The 18575-nt window shown below is 45.7% G+C and overlaps 1 pseudogene; it reads left to right on the plus strand.

Moving 5' to 3' along the window:
- Positions 1 to 212: 212 nt before the first annotated feature.
- On the plus strand, positions 213 to 2615 carry LOC136545097 (uncharacterized; annotated as a pseudogene).
- Positions 2616 to 18575: the final 15960 nt, after the last annotated feature.

The raw sequence follows: 18575 nt of genomic DNA on the forward strand, positions 1-18575 counted from the left end.
TCGTGGTTCATAATTTCTGGAATTTGGTTCTTCAAATCTTATTATGCTTACTAAATAAGAAGGTAGAGAGTAGTTCATTTATTTATTACACCAGCCAGCACCAAATTACCATCTGCTTGTGCTTAATTACAAGTTCTGGGTTAGTGCACATATGCCTCATTATTGATTCCTTGTTCTCATCAATTTGTAATTTGGCAATCAGATAGATGACCATGGATCCACCGAGTCCAACCTGGATATACTCCAAGTGCGGCATTGCAGGAAGAAATGCGCTGCCCCAACGTTGCTGAGGTGGCCTTCTACGACACCATGGGACGACAGATATGGTTGGGGAACGCCATGCTTCTCGCAAGCGCTGCAATGACAGGAGTCTTGGTGGGGATAGGCGGCGGCTACGGCCGGCGCTACCGCCACCACCGCTTCACCCGCTTCATCTTCCTTGGAGCCAACATACTGTTCTTGCCCATCATCTCTTTTGTCAGTCTCTACCCTTCGTGACAGCTCCAATGACTATGCCAACAAAGAGGATGGAAGCAACCTTGGCGGCATTGTGCCATTCAGTGTTCCACCCATGCATGGTCATAACATGGGCATTCCTTGTTCAGATGGCAGCTACCAATGCTACCTCAGTTGTTGCCACTGAAAGCAGAGAAGGTCGAAAGGTAGGCCCCCCTTGGGAGCTGCTTGTCAAGGGCATCTGGACCTTCTACCTTGGTGCCAGCATCACAAATAAACGTTTTTTTCATGGGCTGTTCAGGATTTCTCCTAGTGAGAAACCACGGACCATTCACCATCATCTGTTCCAAGATTATGTTTGCGCCTTTTGTTCTCATCTGTGTCAAGATTTGGTTCAAATTCTATTCGTTTAGAAAGGCACGGAAATCCTTTGCGCTAGGGCACAACCCTAGTCTTGATTTTTGGGTACATGAAGGAGATACAACAAGTAAGAAGCCAGCATGGTGGAGCAACAACTGTAGGTGAGGATGCATTACTTTTCTCCTCTCTTAGTTATGGGAGAAGATAGCAGGCAAGTGAAGAAGCAACCTTGGGGGTATGTGTTCAGCGACACATGGACAATGGCTATTGACAGAATTGGCTTGGTGACCCTTGATAGAGTATGGAAGTTGGACAGTGTGGCTCCGACATCAAAAGACTTATGCCTGTCCTTTGCATTGTTCAAGTTGCTGAGATGTCGATTTGCAAGGTATGATATCGCTAATGCCGTTGGCTCCACAGGGCACAAGTTTTTCTGGAGCATGCTGTTGAAGGATGGTGAACATAACAGGGTGTTTAGGGTGATTTCTGATGAGCTTTCATTCGTTCATGATTACTATAATTCATCACTACCAACATCCTATGCTAAGTGTTGGCTACCTTTCTTGAGCATCCTTATCTCACTCTTGAGCATAGGTTACTGCGTCGTGGCTGCATACTTCATTGTTGTGTTTGCAGGTCAGGTGCACAAGCATGGCCGCAGTCAGATCCACTGTGAGTTCTGGTGCAGTAAACTACAGGCGGTAAGCCAGTTGCACAATAAAGAATTTGGGAACTTGTACTTTGATGTGTTGCCAGAATTTCTGCTTCTAGTTTTGGTCCTGGTCACTGAGGTGAGGGATATTACTTCCTACATCTGCTCCAACTGGACCAAAGTAGCCCTCATATGCCACCATGTAAAATGTGCATCTTTGCAAGAGCAGCAAACAAGATATCAATGGTTTGGTCTTATCTTGCGGTGCAGATGCAAGATAGTGAATAATTGGGATGAGAAAATAGGGCAGTGCTCAGTATTAGTGCTTCACCCAACTACAAGAACAAACTTTATTGGTCTTCTTAGTCGTGTATTCCATCATTTGCCAGATGAGAAGATGAAGGTCAATATGCCAGCAGCAGTGAAAGCTTGCATCATGGATTCGCTAAGAAGCACCGCTAGCAACACTGTATGTCAAGTAGGCAATGTCCGAATGTTTTTGCAGCGAAGTCAAGCTGGAACAGGTTTCCTCTGGGCATGCAATGGAAAGATGAGTACATCTGATATGATACTTACATGGCACATTGCCACATGCATCTTTGAGGTGAGGCACCCTTACTGGGATGATATAGAGCAAGGTTCTTCCCCGATTTCAATCCAGCATAAGAGCGCTGCCACTCATCTGTCACGGTATTGCGCATATCTTATGACCTGGTCCCCGGAGCTTCTTCCTGACGAGGTTGCATGGACCAAGAGCTTGTATGAGGATGTCAAGAAGGATACTGAGCGTGTCCTCAATGTCCGTGCTGCGACCGTGCCACCGTTGATGCCTAAGGCTGAGTACCATGATTTGGTGCAATTGCTAAGCGAAAAGTCCAATCATTTAGTGGTGAAGAATGGCGTGAGGCTCGGAAAACAATTGGTGGAGTTGGTTGACGGTGAGGAAACAGCATGGGCAATCCTAGCGGGTTTCTGGGCAGAGATGATCCTGTACATCGCGCCATCCAACAATCTAAAAGGACACAAAAAGGCCATCGCCCGTGGTGGAGAACTGATCACTCTCCTCTGGGCACTGCTCTTCCATGCTGGAATAGCTAGTAGGCCAGGTGAAGCTGCCAGCGCTGCTGGTAGCGGCGTTGGTGTTTAGTGTGCAGTTGCTAGAGTTGCAATGTTTGCCAATCATGCTTAGTTGGTCTTGTCAATATAGTGGTGTTTGTGTCTTCTTGTTACGATAGTATATATAGAGTCCATCTATTATCTAAGCATATAGACATCAAAAGAAATCACCATATTAGTTCATCACCGTCATATATTATGCATGGTAAGAAGAAAAGATTGCACCTTTAGTTATATTGGTCTAAATTATTCGGTTGAGATTAATTTGATATCTTAATCTTACTATTACTAATTGGATGCTCTAAGTGAGCTTCCGTACTAATCCATCCGAGAAGAGCTAGAGAAGAAAAAAAAGACCAATTCTAGAAATTATCACAAAAATCATAAGATTCTAACCTGTGCGGGAGGATAGGTTGATAAACTAGTTGATAATAACAGCCATTGAATTCTGTTTCCTTAAAACTTATTCACCCTTGTTGTTATTCAAGCATAATCTAAATTATTACCCACCCTACCATTATAATATATGATATAAGCAACCCATTAAATTTGCATTTAAATTACCACACTATGCCAGAAACAGCAATTACTGATAGGCTGATAGCCTTGGCATTTCACTGCCGGTTGTCGAACCGGCACTGATGACTATTTTCACAAAATAAAAAAGAAAAGAAAAAACATTCGTAGTGTCGGGCTGCCGGATCCGCCACCAGCGCTCCACGCCGGGGACACTGAGGCTGGATCCGTCACTCGTACCATGGGCGCGCTACCGGGGTCGCTAGGGACGTCATGCTCGTGTCGGGACACCAAGGCCGCTACACACGCCTCACACCACCGAGGTTGCTGCACCCGCGCTTGGGTCGCCTAAGATGGCACGCCCACGCCGGCCGCCGCCGGAGCCATAGGGTTAGCTGGATCCACCGCTCACGGCTTGTCCTGCACCTTGTGCTGACGTGGCCATTGACGCTAGATCTGTCGACCGCCCTCACAAATCTAGACATAGAGCAAAATCACAAAGTCATTCAACACAGAGACAATGGAAGGTGATATCCAGATCAAAGATAGAAGATGAGGTAGAGATCGACCTCTCGCACCCGCGCGTTGCCATTGAGTCGCATCTGCTCCACCGGCCCAAGCGAACCTAGACGCCACCAACTAGTGCAACCTCACGTGCCGCAGGCCTTCGCACCACTACCCTGCATGGCCTGGGGCACCGCTGCCCCGTGTGACCTCACACGCCACTAGGCCTCACACCGCTGCAACGTGCGGCCTCAGACGCTGCCACCTCGCGTGGCGCCTCGAGAGCGTGCCAGGGAGACAAGGCGAGTAGGAGAGAGGGAGATGGCTCGGTAGAGAAGCAGAGTGGGAGAGAGGACAAGAGCCGGAAGAGAAGGAGAGTGTGAGGCGAGAGAGAGAGAGGGAAAGTGAAAGGATCTAACAATGCCTAGAGGGGGGTGAATAGGCGTATCTAAAATTAACTGCAAATGCTAAGTTCAAATTTGTCAGTCAATGTCGGAAGTCTCGGTGTTTGGGTCGGAACTCCCGACGTCGTCAGAAGTTCCGGCACAAACGTCAGCAGTCCCGATGCCTAAGTGAACTACAAAAGCAGTGTCAAATTTAACTTTGTGGATAAATAATCTTACAACCTCACTTCCTCGTGGTTTGGTGAAGAGGTTGGGTCACTCCCTTAACGCCGTAATGCCTCCAAACCGTAGATCGAGTCCAAACCCTAAAATGAAGTTCAAGAGAGAGAGACAAACAAATACAAGTAATCTCTAGCAATCACAACAACAAGCACACGGGACACAAGGATTTATCCCAAGGTTTGGCAACCCCACAAAGGAGCTCCTATGTCCTCATTGTTGAGGTGACCACAAAGGTCGGAGTCTATTCCACCTCCTTGCCTCTCTCAAAGCGACCACAAAGGTCACTTGAGCTTTCCACTAAGAAATTAAAGGGTAATATAAACTTCCCAAGACTCTTCCACAAGATGGAAGCTCCAAGAGTAATAGATGCAAATCAACCGGCTTGATGAAGAAATCAAATGCTCAAGCTTTCTAAAGTGATTCTCTCACTTAATCCACTCTCCTTTCACTCAAAACCCTTAGGGAATCGAAGATTGGAGCAAAGGAGGGAGGAGAGGGGTGCCTTTCTTGCTTGGGAGTTGTTGGGACGAAGTTAGGTCAGCTGTAAATGAGTTCGTAACGGTTAGAAGTGAAGAGAGGGGTATTTATACTCTAAGTAGAAATCTATCCGTTTAGATCTACATCGGAAGTTCCGACGCAGATCTCGGGACTTCCGGCCTTTAACAAAAACACTGTTCACACAGGGTCAGAAGCCCACGCGTGCAAGTCAATGTTGGAACTCTTGGCAAACGTTGGGACTTCCGACGGTCGGAACTTCCGACGTACGTAGGGACTTCCGACGTACATAGGGACTTTCGACGTGCGTAGTTAGACAACCAGCCAGCACCGCTTCAGGTGTTGGGACTCCCGACATGGGTCGGGACTTCCGACGGGCATAGACAACCGGCCAGCAGAACCACAGGTGTTGGGACTTCTGACTTGGGTCGGGACTTCCGACTGTCGGGAGTTCCGACTCACGTCGGGACTTCCGACACCCACAGTCACCGCGCAGGCTAAGTGACTGGGCACCAGGACTTCTAGCATGAGTCGTGACTTCCGAAGGTCGGGAGTTCCGGCTTACGTCGGGACTTCCGACACCGACAGTCACAGAAAAATATTCTATGTGCTCGTGAAATGCTATAGTGTCTCTCTTTTGATTTTATTTTTATGCTTGAGCACTCTATCTTCCTCAGACCAACTAAGTTTGCATCCCTCTTTATAGTGCGGCGGATCCTAAACTCAAAAACAAAAATAAAATCTTTGGAGAGTGTTTTGTGTTCGTCCGCCTTTACAACTTCAAGAATTGAGGGATACCATTTCATCTTTATCAACTCTTTGAATATTTCATGGGACTAATAGCTGTGACATATCTCATTAAGATCACATTAGTCCCTAATTTGGATGTTATCAATACATCAAAACCCACGTAGGGGGCAAATGCACTTTCAGAAAGCGCCTAAGAGAGAGGGTTGTTCGGACTTCAACTCCCCTAAGTTAACTGAAGTTAACTTTATTTTTGCGTCTAGGATCGAAGTCACTGCCGGTTGGTTATACAACCAGGTAGTGATACTATCACTATCGGGTTATATTATCAACCAGTAGTGATAGTTTTCTATCACTGTCAGACAATTTTAAAATCCAATAGTGATAGCATTGTTGCTTACGAATATGATACCCCTTTCACTGTCAGTTTCGAATTATCCTGCAGTGATGTGCCGATAGTGATTGTCTTTTCGTTCTATTGTAGTGGCAGTTTCTACCATTATTAAAAGTAAACGATAATACTCCTCAAACCGACTTTCAAATTACCAGCATCTTATCTTATATTTAAAAAAAGATTAAATAGCACAAATTATGTCTAGATCCGTATCTAATATTAAAAGTAAGGGATTCATCCATAAGTTGTCCCTTCAACTCAATGACAGGTGGGCCTGAGCTACTCCTACGCCTCTCCCTAGGTTAGTTAGGACCCTGCCAACATCGATGTTTTACGGAAATGATTAGGATAGGACTTCCGGACGATGCTTTTCATCAGACACATTAACTCATCATCATATCTAAATGTGCGCTTGGGCTTCTCTACATAGATCCACACACCGATTCACTCGCTCGTTCTCATCCGCAAGGAATCGCTCACTACACCGCTTCATCTCTGTGCTACCGCCTCAGCGTGCACGTCCAAGTCACGTCGCTTGGCTGCCGGCCCTGCAAGGTGCTATGTGTGGCTGTCCTCTCCCAGTCATGCGGCCACTGCCTCCCCGCTGCGTCGGTAGCCGCCACCGTGCCGTGCTCCATCCCCCGCGCACACCCCACTCTGCCTCACGGCCTTCTCTTGCTCACGATCTGCCTTGTCCACCGGAGCGACCAGCCATGGCCTTCTCCACCGGAGCGACCAGCCTCCTTCCCTACCGGAGTGGTGAGCTTCGCGCCACCGACGAGATATACACCGGTGAACTCCACGTGCCGATGAGCCTCCGTTCCCAAGCAGCAAGGAGATATTGCGCTAAAAGCACATGTTTTGCAAACGTATGTTTCAAGTGTTTCAGATGTTTCAAAGGTATATTGCAAGTGTTTTATATCGGTGTTGCAAAAGTAGATCATGATGTTGCATATGTTGTAGTGGCTACACATGTATGTTTTAAATGTTTCATCTGTGTTAGATGTATGTTGTAAGTGTTTCATCGAGATGTTGCAAAAGTAGATCTGGATGTTGCATATACATGCATGTTGCAAGCGTATGTTTCAAGTGTTTCAGGTGTTTTATATGTATGTTGCAAGTGTTTCATCTGGATGTTCCATATGTTTGCAATAGCTATACACGTGTTTTCCTGATGTTTCAAACGTATGTTGTAAGTGTTTCAGCTGTTTCGGATGTATCTAGCAAGTGTTTCATCTAGATGTTGCAAACGTAGATCTGGTGTTGGACATGTTGCAATGGGACCAACCTGTCGCAACCGCATGCTGCAGCTGCTGGGTGCCACCGTGGGTCACCCTGCAGACGCCTAAGGCCGGCAGACGCGTCCCCCACAGGCGGGGCGGTGACTGGGACCCACGTGGACGCAGGCAGTCCGAAAGCGGAGCGGGCAAGAGGGAGCATTCGCGCGCGGGAAAGGAGCAGCGTGGGGTGGTCCCATGTGTGCGAGCGAATCGCACGTACCTACGGGCGTGCAACAGGCATGGCACCGTCCGACACTAGTGCTCTGAATTAACGGTCCGGGCTAGCAAGTCCGAAAGTTTTATGGCTATCTAATAGCCTAGATTAACTAAAAACCGATATTTTTTTGAAACTAACCAAAAAGCCGTGTTTTTGGCTCATTGAATGCCATCCGTTCATGCATGAATAGCCAACGGCCCAACATGCGTTGCCTTTTTTTTAGGAAAGCCAACATGAGTTGCCTACCATCGCACTCTGAGTAATGTGAAATTCGTGCCCAAGCTTAAGGTTTTCGGACCTAACACCTCGGCCCTAGACGTATGTTGATAAGCCGGTTGAATCTGATTTGTTGTGAGAGGAAAACACTGTTCTATGGCTGATAAGTCAGGCTGATAAGCTCAAGAAATTATTATTTTTTGGTTTCTTTTAATTTAAGTCATTGAGCTGCATGGAAAGAGGATGAATGAAAAGTTTTGGTGCTAAACTATGTTTATGTAAATCATGGTCTCCGTTCTAAAATTTTAGAACATTCTTTTAAATATATGAAAACTAAATGTCATTGCCCAACAATGATGCTTTATTAACGTGTAAAAGTAAGTTTAAGGTCTTTGTTATTGCATTGGGGTTGGGCTTGCTAGGTTCCTTCCATTCCAAGGCATGAGTGTATGTACTAGTGTCTATAATTGCTACATACTCTTATACGCTATGAATACAACCCATAGATACTACTCCCTCCATTTCAAGAATCTTGGAGACTCTGGGACTCACCTACAGCTACAGGTCAGCTGCCTCTCGCGTGGAGCACGCGTGTCCCCATCGACCGGCTCCCATGTCCACATGCAGCTGCTTCAGTGTGCTCGATCAGCCCAGCCCAAGTCGGAGGTGGAGGTGATGTAGGCCGAGGCGGCCGTGTACGATACGAGCTCACCTCGTTCAGACTCAGCACGAACATTGGTCGGTCCGCCTGTTCAGACTCATGACGCTTGATGCTTTCAAGTAAGGATTCTCCATTCCATCTATCACAATCAGCATAGTTCAATTACCATGGACCATTGGTAAGCATAACCTATGTTACCTTTTCTTAGAGTAGGCACTTAAATACTTATTCATTCTGAAAAACCTTTTCTTGCTTCCTCCTTCCCTCCATAATATCCATGATATTTCTCATACCTTGTAAAACAATTTTAAATAAAATCATAGTACAATAAACACAATTACTGGACAGATATTTCTTCGAAAGGGAATGAACATGATATTAACCGGGATGCTAGTTCTATTCAGCAGCTTCTACAGTATGTTTCATCCAAAGGTGAAAGATGAATATCTTGGTGCTCCTTAGTGGTATCTACTGCATGAAAGCCTCCCCTATAACCACTAAACTTGGGATTTCCATTTTCGCTGTGACACAAAGCATCGCAGTTCTTGATTCAGAAAGCCCAGATCTAAAAAACAAATGAAAATCATCTAAAAAACTATCCTACAAAACATAAAAGTCCCCGGGCCATCCGAGCTCTCAAAGTTGAAGACGTAGGAGTACAAACTACCAAGTGACTATTCAAACTTGATGACAAACCAGAAGAAAATTCTAAAAGGAGCTCAAATTTGATCTGAGACCTTTGGGGCTCGAAGCCGAGGAAAGAGAAAATGAGGATCAAGCGCACTCTTCTTCTCCACCAATCTCACAACAATCCCAAACTGAAAACTGAAATTAAATAAGACTGAACCTGAACCTATAACCTGAACATGACTAAAACTGAAAAATGCAATTAAATTAGACTGAACCTGAACCTATAATGAAACCTATTAGAAAATGAAAACACAAATGAAATTAAAAACTGAAATTGCTAACTGCAATTGAAGACTGAAATAAACTGAAACTAAAAAGTGAAATTAAATAAGACTGAACCTGAACATGACTAAAACTGAAAACTGCAATTAAATTGGACTGAACCTGAACCTATAATGAAACCTATTAGAAAATGATAACACAAATGAAATTAAACACTGAAATTGCTAACTGCAATTGAAGATTGAAATTCGAAAGAATAACATGGAGGAAACTGAAATACCTAACTACTTAAATTATAAACTGAACTAAACCTGAACCTGAACAAAACTGAAACTGAATACTGAAAATAAATAAAACTGAACCTGAACCTAGAACCTGAACATGACTAAAACTGAAAACTGCAATTAAATTAAACTGAATCTGAACCTATAATGAAACCTGAACATGAACATGACTAATTCATCAGAGAAACACAAACGTGGAATCTATGCCTTACCTGGCTGCAGCTGCGATCAGAACAGATCAACGAAGAAAGCAGCCAAAAGATCACACATCCAATATTCTGAATATAAGCCACAGATACCTTGCCGAAAGCTTTGACTTTTCAAGTTTTCATTCTTATCAATGTGACCATATTATTGCAAGAGCTGTCAGACACAAGAATGCTAAATATACCATAATTACATTCCATTCTCGAGCTAACCAACAGCACCTCAGAGTCACAGACCCTTTAGTATCAAATGTAGCAATGACAAAAACCATCCTACTTCATTTCTTGGACCAAATAAAGAACTTAAAAGATCATATCAATGACCTCATTGCTAGCTGCAGCCCATCAAGTACAATAGGAAAAAAAAAGAAACAAAAGAACAAGCTCTAACTATTTGCACATCATCTATAGTAGTGAAGCAACAATAGTTATTTCTGAATCAATCGGTAGCTGGCAAATTAAATCTCACATGTACATAGACGCACACAAGCACAAAGTACACCACACGAGAGTGCAGCACCCGGCCAGCAATGAGACTACATGACGATCTTGAGCGCAGAGCTTTACATCATATCCAATGGTGCTTGATGATCCATCCGCTCATGCTGCTGACGGGGATGACTGACAAGCTCCTCGTTTAATTTATTCATTTATCCATCCTCTCACAGTCGCAGCAACCTCACCAAGTAAAACCAAATTACAAGATCCATGCAATGCAATGCAATGGATCGGTAGCGCAGATGCTGAGCACGCACAACCTACCATCTTTAACTATTGACACACAAAATCAAGCAATATTAAAAGCAGACTCAAGCAAAACTGTGGTGACACTGACATGTGCCCTGCTCCACACACATACACACAAACCGTAGTGATCAGCAACAAAGTTTGGTAGGTGTGTACACATTCTATAAGCAATACAAGACTAATCCCTAGAAGTAGCAAACGATGGACCAAAAAAACATTAACAGATAATCCAATCCCACATTTGACTGAAAAAAAATAACATATCCACGGATGTGGAATGCCAAAACACGGCATGAACTGGAGGAGCAGGGGCGAGGCTTCCTGACCAGCGCAACATCCAAATCAGGGATTGACATTGGAGGGGCGGAGGATGCGGAGCGCCTTGCCGCCTTGCCGGCGAGCTTGCCCCGGCCAAGCCCTCAACCAATGCCGCGACTGACGCAACCACGATACAAATCAAATCAAAATACAAGAGAACAGAACGGCACCAAGGGGAACGTCGTTGCGCTGCCGGATCCAAGAAAGACGCCGCCGCCGCCTCGAACAACACCGCCGTCGTCGCCGCTGCCTCCTCCGACAAAGCCGCCGCCGCCGAAGACAACGCTGCGGCCACCGTAGACAACACGACCGCCACCGTCGCCGCAGCTGCCGACGGCAAGGCCACGGGCACCGTCGACAAGCACCCATAAAAACGAAACTGAAATGAAGTTTAGGGAAAAGCAGCTGGATAATGGAGTCACAAACGACAACCAGAAAACTTAGATGGGCCCACAAAACTGACAGCAAACGGGAATTGTTATTTAGGTGAGTACAGAGCACGAATCTTAATTTTTTTTTTGAGCAGACCATGGACACTCGTATCTGATACGTTTGGACCTAATTGATACGGCCCATGAATGGAAAACTAGGCAAACAGGCCCAACCGGCCACCCACCAGCGGCGTGACCTAGCGCTGCACGCCTGCACCCAGGGTCGCATACTCGCGAGTAGCGATTCGCACCGACGCTGCGCTCGGCGCTCACCTTCCAGGCGCCCGACACCGACGCTCCATCTGCCTGCCGCTCGGAGGGCGAACTGGCGCGGCTGCGTAGCCAAATCAGTGGCCCAAGGCAGCATGGGAAAATTGAGGAAGGAGGAGGCGAGTGCCGGGCTCGCAGCTCGCTCCTGTGCGGCTGTGCAATCCTGCAGTCCGAAATGAAAACGGAGACCGACATCATCCATATTACATTTGTTTTTATATTTCTGATCGGATTTAAATTTAAATACGAATATAGTGTCAGCCATGCCGAATAAGATATGATTCAATATCAACATCATAAATATGCGATTTGAGTTTTCGGATATGAGTACGGTATCGGACGTTGAATATCCGAACTCGGATACGGACTTCTAAACCCCTCTAAACGGATTCGGTCTCGAATACGGTCGGAAAATATTCGTACAATTTTCATCACAACCTCCTGCAGTGGCAATAGAGCAGCACCAGCGTGCCATCGCAAAGCAAAGACGCACACTGCACAGCACGGCCGCCAATGGCCCCGTTCGGCTTACCCCCTATTCGGCTTGTTCGGCTTCTTTTTTAGCCGGAACAATATTTTTCTCTCACAACAATTCAGCCAGAACGATGTTTTTAGCCAATTTCAATCAAAATTCTACCAGTCGAACAGGGCCAATAGAGCTTTGTTCCTGGTTTATATTTTGTCTTCCGTTTTTATAGTCCCATTGTTCGTTAGGCCGTGCCTCGTTGGATTTATGCCGATCGCCCAAGTATCTGCTAGGAATCATGTTTTACCTACGACCCAAGACACTGATTTTTTTGTTCTGCTCCTATGCCTATTTATTATACAATATGTAAACCTCATCAACCCAAATTTCTATTTTGCATAAGTGCACCACGTTTTTTTAATCAAGTTCATTGTACAATTAAGGGTCTCGAATTAGCCAATTAGGTACAGATCATTTTTTTTTGTCAATTTTGTTATACATTTAAGTGATGAACTAAGATATCTTCTAAATAATACATCTTACCATTCATCCTTATGAACTACTTATATCTATACTCCCTCTGTTTTTAAATTATAAGTCGCTTTGACTTTTTAGGTTCGTCTGTTTTGTTACGTATCTAAACATAATGTTATATCTAGATACATAGTAAAATAAATATACCAAAAATAAGTTAAACGGACTTATTATTTAAAACGGAGGGAGTACTTACATAGTGACCAAGTTGACACCAAATTTCCCTTCCGTTAGGCTCCATGGCACAATACAAGCAAGTGGAGTTCTTTTGCGGCGAGAGTCGCAAGCGCATGGTGTGCGACGGCCCCGAGGGACCTCTGTCCTCACGGCCTTATATAACTATGCCCTTCTCAGCGTTGGTCAAGTAGAAGACCAGACTACTCCTGCACCATACGTGGCAGAGCAAACAATTAGGAAGGGCTTGAAAGACCTGCTGGCCTTGAACGTTCAAAGGTTTGTGCAGTCTGGCAACCATGATGGTGATGACTAATGCGGATGAGGATTTGCTTCTCAAGCTGATTGATGAATCTCTCGGACCTGATCACCATGTGACTCCGCTTCTTGACAGGTGAGATGACCGTGTTTGCTATTTCGATCGATCCATATATATAGCTTTGTACTTTTCAATTCAGCATGTCCTTCAACTGTTTAGATTAATTCAGTTTGTGCAGTCTTTGACTCTTTTATTTGATTCAGTTTGTGTGGCCTCTTTAACTGTTCTGATGGATATCCTGTTGTGTGTTCATTGTAGCATTTCCGCATTCGAGCCATCTAATCTCTCTGGGTTATTCAACTATCTGGGGGTACCTTTGTTACACGGCTGGTTGGTAAATCCAGCGGACAAAACCATCTATGAATCCATCCGACAATACTCATATGAAGGGCTGCTGAGGTACTGTAACTCGCTCGAAGGTCCGGAAGAACATTCAGAGGCTGCAAGCGGTGCTGTGGCACAGAAACGTGAGACCCGTTCACGTGTCCTTAAACTCGGCTTGATTCGCTTCTTTTTTCATCCGGAACAGTGTTTTTCTCTCACAAATTATTCCAACATTCTTCCAAACCATCCAAATTTCTCCAGAATTCCTCCAAACGAATAGGTTTTCAAACTCTGTATGCTCATATGAAAACTATGTGGGATGTCCTGAATTACATTATTCTATTAACTTGTGTGCAGATGCGCTGATTCAAGATTTATTACATGCTGCAAGGAAACAATCTACTACTCATAGGGGTTTTTTTTTCTGTTAACCCTGTAGGAAACTAGGGGCTTTATTATGCCCGTTCGGTTGGCTAGTTCGTTTCGTTGTTGGTTCGTGAAAAAGTACTGCTGGCTGGTTTGTGTGAGAGAAAAATACTGTTCCGTCTGAAAATTTACGATCATTTACGACAAGCCACAGCCAAACGAACAGGCTGATTAATGTTTGATATATATATATATATATATATATATATATATATATATATATATATATATATATATAGAACAACTACTCTATAGCTGGCTACAAAATAACCTATTCTGTAGCCACCTTGAGTTACTATAATTACTATGTTAATTTATGAGATTATAGTAACTCCTTACTAAGTGGTTTACTATAACGTTATGGTAAATATCCCTATGTGTTATAGTAACCCAACTATAGTAAATATATATTAACATTATCGTAAATTAGTATATAAAATTATGGTAAATGGAGGTGGCTACAGAATAACTTATTCTGTAGCTGGGTACTGAATAGCCTCTCCCTATATATATATATATATATATATAAATTATTTCCTACTCCCAGGGAATAGTTACTCCCATGTATATATCTTTAGATTTTAAGGTGTATATGGCCCGACAAAATGTACGTTGACGAAGTATATGATCATACTAGACTTTTTATGGTAGTATGTATGTCATGTATGCAAGTATACATTGAGTATATGGTTATACTTATTTTGTATACTACTATCATAGTATTATAATAACATATTAAAAGATATGGGTTCTTTTGAAAATTTTCACGTAATAGGATTTGAAGTATCATAAAATGAGTATATAAGCATACTCAAATTGATAAATGAGTACGCACACATACGCAATATTGTTTATTGAAGGCGGGAGTAACTACTCCCATAAGTAGGAAAAATACACCCTATATATAAAAGAGTTGGCTAAGGACAAGTTGGTCCATGTGTATATAAAGTGGGTCTGATAACAAACCGTTTTTACCAAACTTTTCTCTAACAGGTGAAGCTAAAAGCCAAATAAAACCATTTCGCTAAAGAAGATGGAAATAGAGTCGTTTTAGCTATAGTTGGAGCTCTACCAAACAGGCCCGAAGATGGAAGATGAGAGCATCATTTGCCATTAGCATATAGTCAGTTGGGCCCTGTTTGGTTACTGCAGTCCCTCCTAAAATTTCTGTCACATTAAATGTTTGGACACATGCATATAGTATTAAATATAGACTAATTACGAAACTAATTGCACAACTTGCGACTAATTTACGAGACGAATCATTTAGCCTAATTAGCCCATGATTTGACAACGTGATGCTACAGTAAATATGTGCTGATGACAGATTAATTAGGCTTAAAAAATCGTCTCGCAAATTAGCCTCCATCTATGTAATTAGTTTTATAATTAATCTATATTTAATGCTCCTTATTAGTATCTAAACATTTGATGTGACATGAATTTTAAAAACGACTAAAGAACAAACACCCCCTTAGTCAGCAACGATGCTATATATCACGAATTGCTTACAGAACGTACGGTCACGTCCAGAACAGGAGAGGTAATTCTTGAAGGTGACTGTTTCATTTTCGTACAAAGAAAAACAATGTTCAGAAGTGCAACTATATTAGTAAATATGGGATTATTTCAATCATGGAGAGTAGAACTGGTATTTGAGAAGTGTAGATAGAAAGTATGTATTACTCCTTCCGTCCCAGAGAGAGTGCAATTCTAGCACAATGTCATGTTTCAGTATTTTATTATAGATAAAAAAGTATCAATATTTATATTATCAAATAAATACTATTCGATTCATTACGAAATATATTTTCATAATAAATTAATTTAGGACTATAAACGTAAATACTATTTACTATAAACTTGGTTAAAATATAAACCCTTAACCGGCACGCAACATGTAGTTGCTTTTTTTTTGAGACAGGTAGTATTTGATAACCACCTTCCAATATTTGATGGATAGAGGTCTGGATACCAACATTCCGATGCGATGTCATTATGCTGTGGAGAGCAGAGCTGCTATTGTATAATACTATATCCCCTAGTGTGTCATGTTCGTGATGCTTCGTTGTAACGGTCACTATTTTTTATCTTACAAAAGATAGATGCGCGAACCTTTTGCCGTATTCGTGAAAAAAAAATGATCGAAGGGTTGATTAATATCTGGTACTACTGTCGACGCAGGTTGTGTCGCTCCGTCACGTGTGTGTATGTGTCGTTGTTTTGGACCGGCGGGCCCTCAACCGGCTAGTGAAAGTGTACTGCGTGCCCCTAATCCCGGACGGTGATGCAAAGAGACACAAGGTTTATACTGGTTCAGGCAATAGGTGCCCTACATCCAGTCTGAGAGAGCGATCTTGTATTCATTGCACCGAGGTGCTTGTAGTAGGGGTTTACAACCTGGGCGAGAGAGGGAGCTAGTTCCATGTCTCTGCGTGGAGCGGCGTGGGTTGCTTGAGATGTTGATCTCTTGCAGCGAGGAGGAGTGTGAGTTACAGAGCGTTGTGCGTTGCTTGCACCTGTGAGTGTGTCTGTGTGTGTTCGTCTATGCGTCTGTCTTCGTCTCTCTCCCTCTAGAAGCGGCCCCGGTCACTCCCTTTTATAGTCGAAGGGAGGCACGGGGGTGGTACATGGATTCGCTACGTGGCGTTCGTGAGCAGAGGCGGCATGTCTGAGCCCTGTAGCTTGTCACTGTGGCGGCATGGTCGGTGAAGTGACCTTGTCCTTGGTACACTAGAGCGACACGCCGGTCACGCCTGATCCTGTGCGACGTGGGAGCTCTTGTGACTTGGCACAGGGTATGGTGCGTACTGCAGGCGACGTGCCGGCTGCTGTATGTTGACAACGTAGAGAGCCGAGGCCAAGCCGGTGCAGAGGTTGAACTATCGTGGGGGGCTCGGCGGGCGCGAGTCCCGAGGCTATAGGGACCCCGAAGTGGGTAGCCGAGGCTTCGGAGGGAGAAGTTGGTCCAGTACGCTGATTCCGAGGCTACAGGGACCTGGACTTGACTCTCCACGCCGCGCCGTCCTTGGAGCAGGTGGGGTTAGGCAGCACAGTGCCGCATAGGTGTCAGTCGTGGGCACAGTGCCGAGCACAGCGGCCGGTAACCCCTACCCTGTCCTGTCTCGGACAGCATGGCGTTGATGCGACTCCCATCTCGTCGGTCACTCCGCTGTGTCGAGCCATCGTTCGGCTGACGTCGCGGGAGTGGTTGGTCGTGTTAGTTGGACATGACGTCCCGGTCAAGGCGGCGGTGACAGGGTAGCTGCCGAGCCAGCCTCGAGCGAGGCGGAGAATCGGTACCTCATCCGAGGCCTTACGTGCGGGGTCTCGAGTGAGGCGGAGAATCGGTACCTCGTCCGAGGCCTTATGTGCGGGGCCTCGAGCGAGGCGGAGAATCGGCACCTCGTCCGAGGCCTTACGGGCGGGGCCTCGAGCGAGGCGGAGAATCGGTACCTCGTCCGAGGCCTTACGTGCGGGGCCTTGAGCGAGGTGAAGAATCAGTACCTCATCTGAGGCCTTACGGGTGGGGCCTCGAGCGAGGTGGAGAATCGGCACCTCGTCCGAGGCCTTACGGGCGGGGCCTCGAGCGAGGCGGAGAATTGGCACCTCGTCCGAGGCCTTACGGGTGGGGCCTCGAGCGAGGCAGAGAATCGGTACCTCATCCGAGGCCTCATGGTTTCATTTTGGGCCGAGCTCGCCTCGGGTGAGGTGGGATACTGTTCGAGCTGGGTCGGGCGGTCCAGCCGAGCCTCGGATAAGGTGGGGGTTTGCCAGTAGTTGTCCCTTGGCTTCGATTTTTACAGGGTCTAAGCGATTTTTTTGGTTCTTGCTTAGGGGACCCCTTTTTATGGTACCTGACAGTAGCCCCCGAGCCTCGAGGAGAGTGTGAGCGCCCTTCCTGAGGTTTTGACGAGACTTAGCTCGTGGCAGCTCCTGGTAGGATGGTGTTTCGTACTCGAGGCCTCGGTGGGTGCGCGCGAGCGCACCCGCCGGGTGTAGCCCCCGAGGCCCTGGAGGAGTGGATTTATTCCTTCAGGGGCTTTTCTCATATTGAGCGAGGGGTTTTATCGTGTTTGCTGAGCCCACAAGTGCGAGTTCAGGTCGCTGGGTCTCGGCTTGGTTACAGGAAGAGCCCTTGAGCCTCTACGTGGAGCAAGAGGGCGATAAGGAGTTTCCCTGTCTTTTTTATGCGGCCCTCATGCATCCTTTTCATTCAGAAGGAGGGGTGGAGTATGCCAGGCTACCCTTGGTGGGCGCGAGCAGTGACACCTCTGGTGAGCTGTTATCGGGTAAGTCCAAGTGGAGGCCCATGCCCCATTCGATAGGGGTCGGCAAGTGGTCTAGAGACATACTCCAAAAGTACCAGAGGGATTCTCTAGTGGGTCCTAGGGCCGTTCGATTGGCCCTGGGGGCTCGGTGCCTCCCTACGGTGGGATCCCATTCAAAGACCTCCCTGCTGGTCTCGGACATGACTTAGGGCATCCCGAGCAATCGCTTGCTCGGGCCTCGGCCATGTACGGGCTTGCCCATAGTCATCCCTGACTCTATTGTCCTAGGGTGGCTGTCGAGACCCTCGGGGGCCGAGCCTTCGAACCCCTAGACCGTAACGGGCTCGGTGCCCCTTTTTCATGTTTGCCGAGCCCCCGAGTGCGAGTTTGGGTTGCTGGGCCTCGGCGTGTATGCAGGATGAGCCCCTGAGCCTCTACGCGGAGCAGGAGGGTGATCAGGAGTTTCCCTGTCTTTTTTGTGCGGCCCTCACGCATCCTTTTCGTTCGGAAGGAGGGGTGGAGTATGCTAGGCTACCCTTGGTGGGCGCGAGCAGTGACACCTCCGGTGAGCTGTTATCGGGGTAAGTCCAAGTGGAGGCCCGTGCCACATTCGATAGGGGTCGGCAAGTGGTCCAGAGATGCACTCCAAAAGT

This window comes from Miscanthus floridulus, chromosome 3 (genome assembly GCF_019320115.1).
Source record: "Miscanthus floridulus cultivar M001 chromosome 3, ASM1932011v1, whole genome shotgun sequence".
Classification (NCBI taxonomy): Eukaryota; Viridiplantae; Streptophyta; class Magnoliopsida; order Poales; family Poaceae; genus Miscanthus; species Miscanthus floridulus.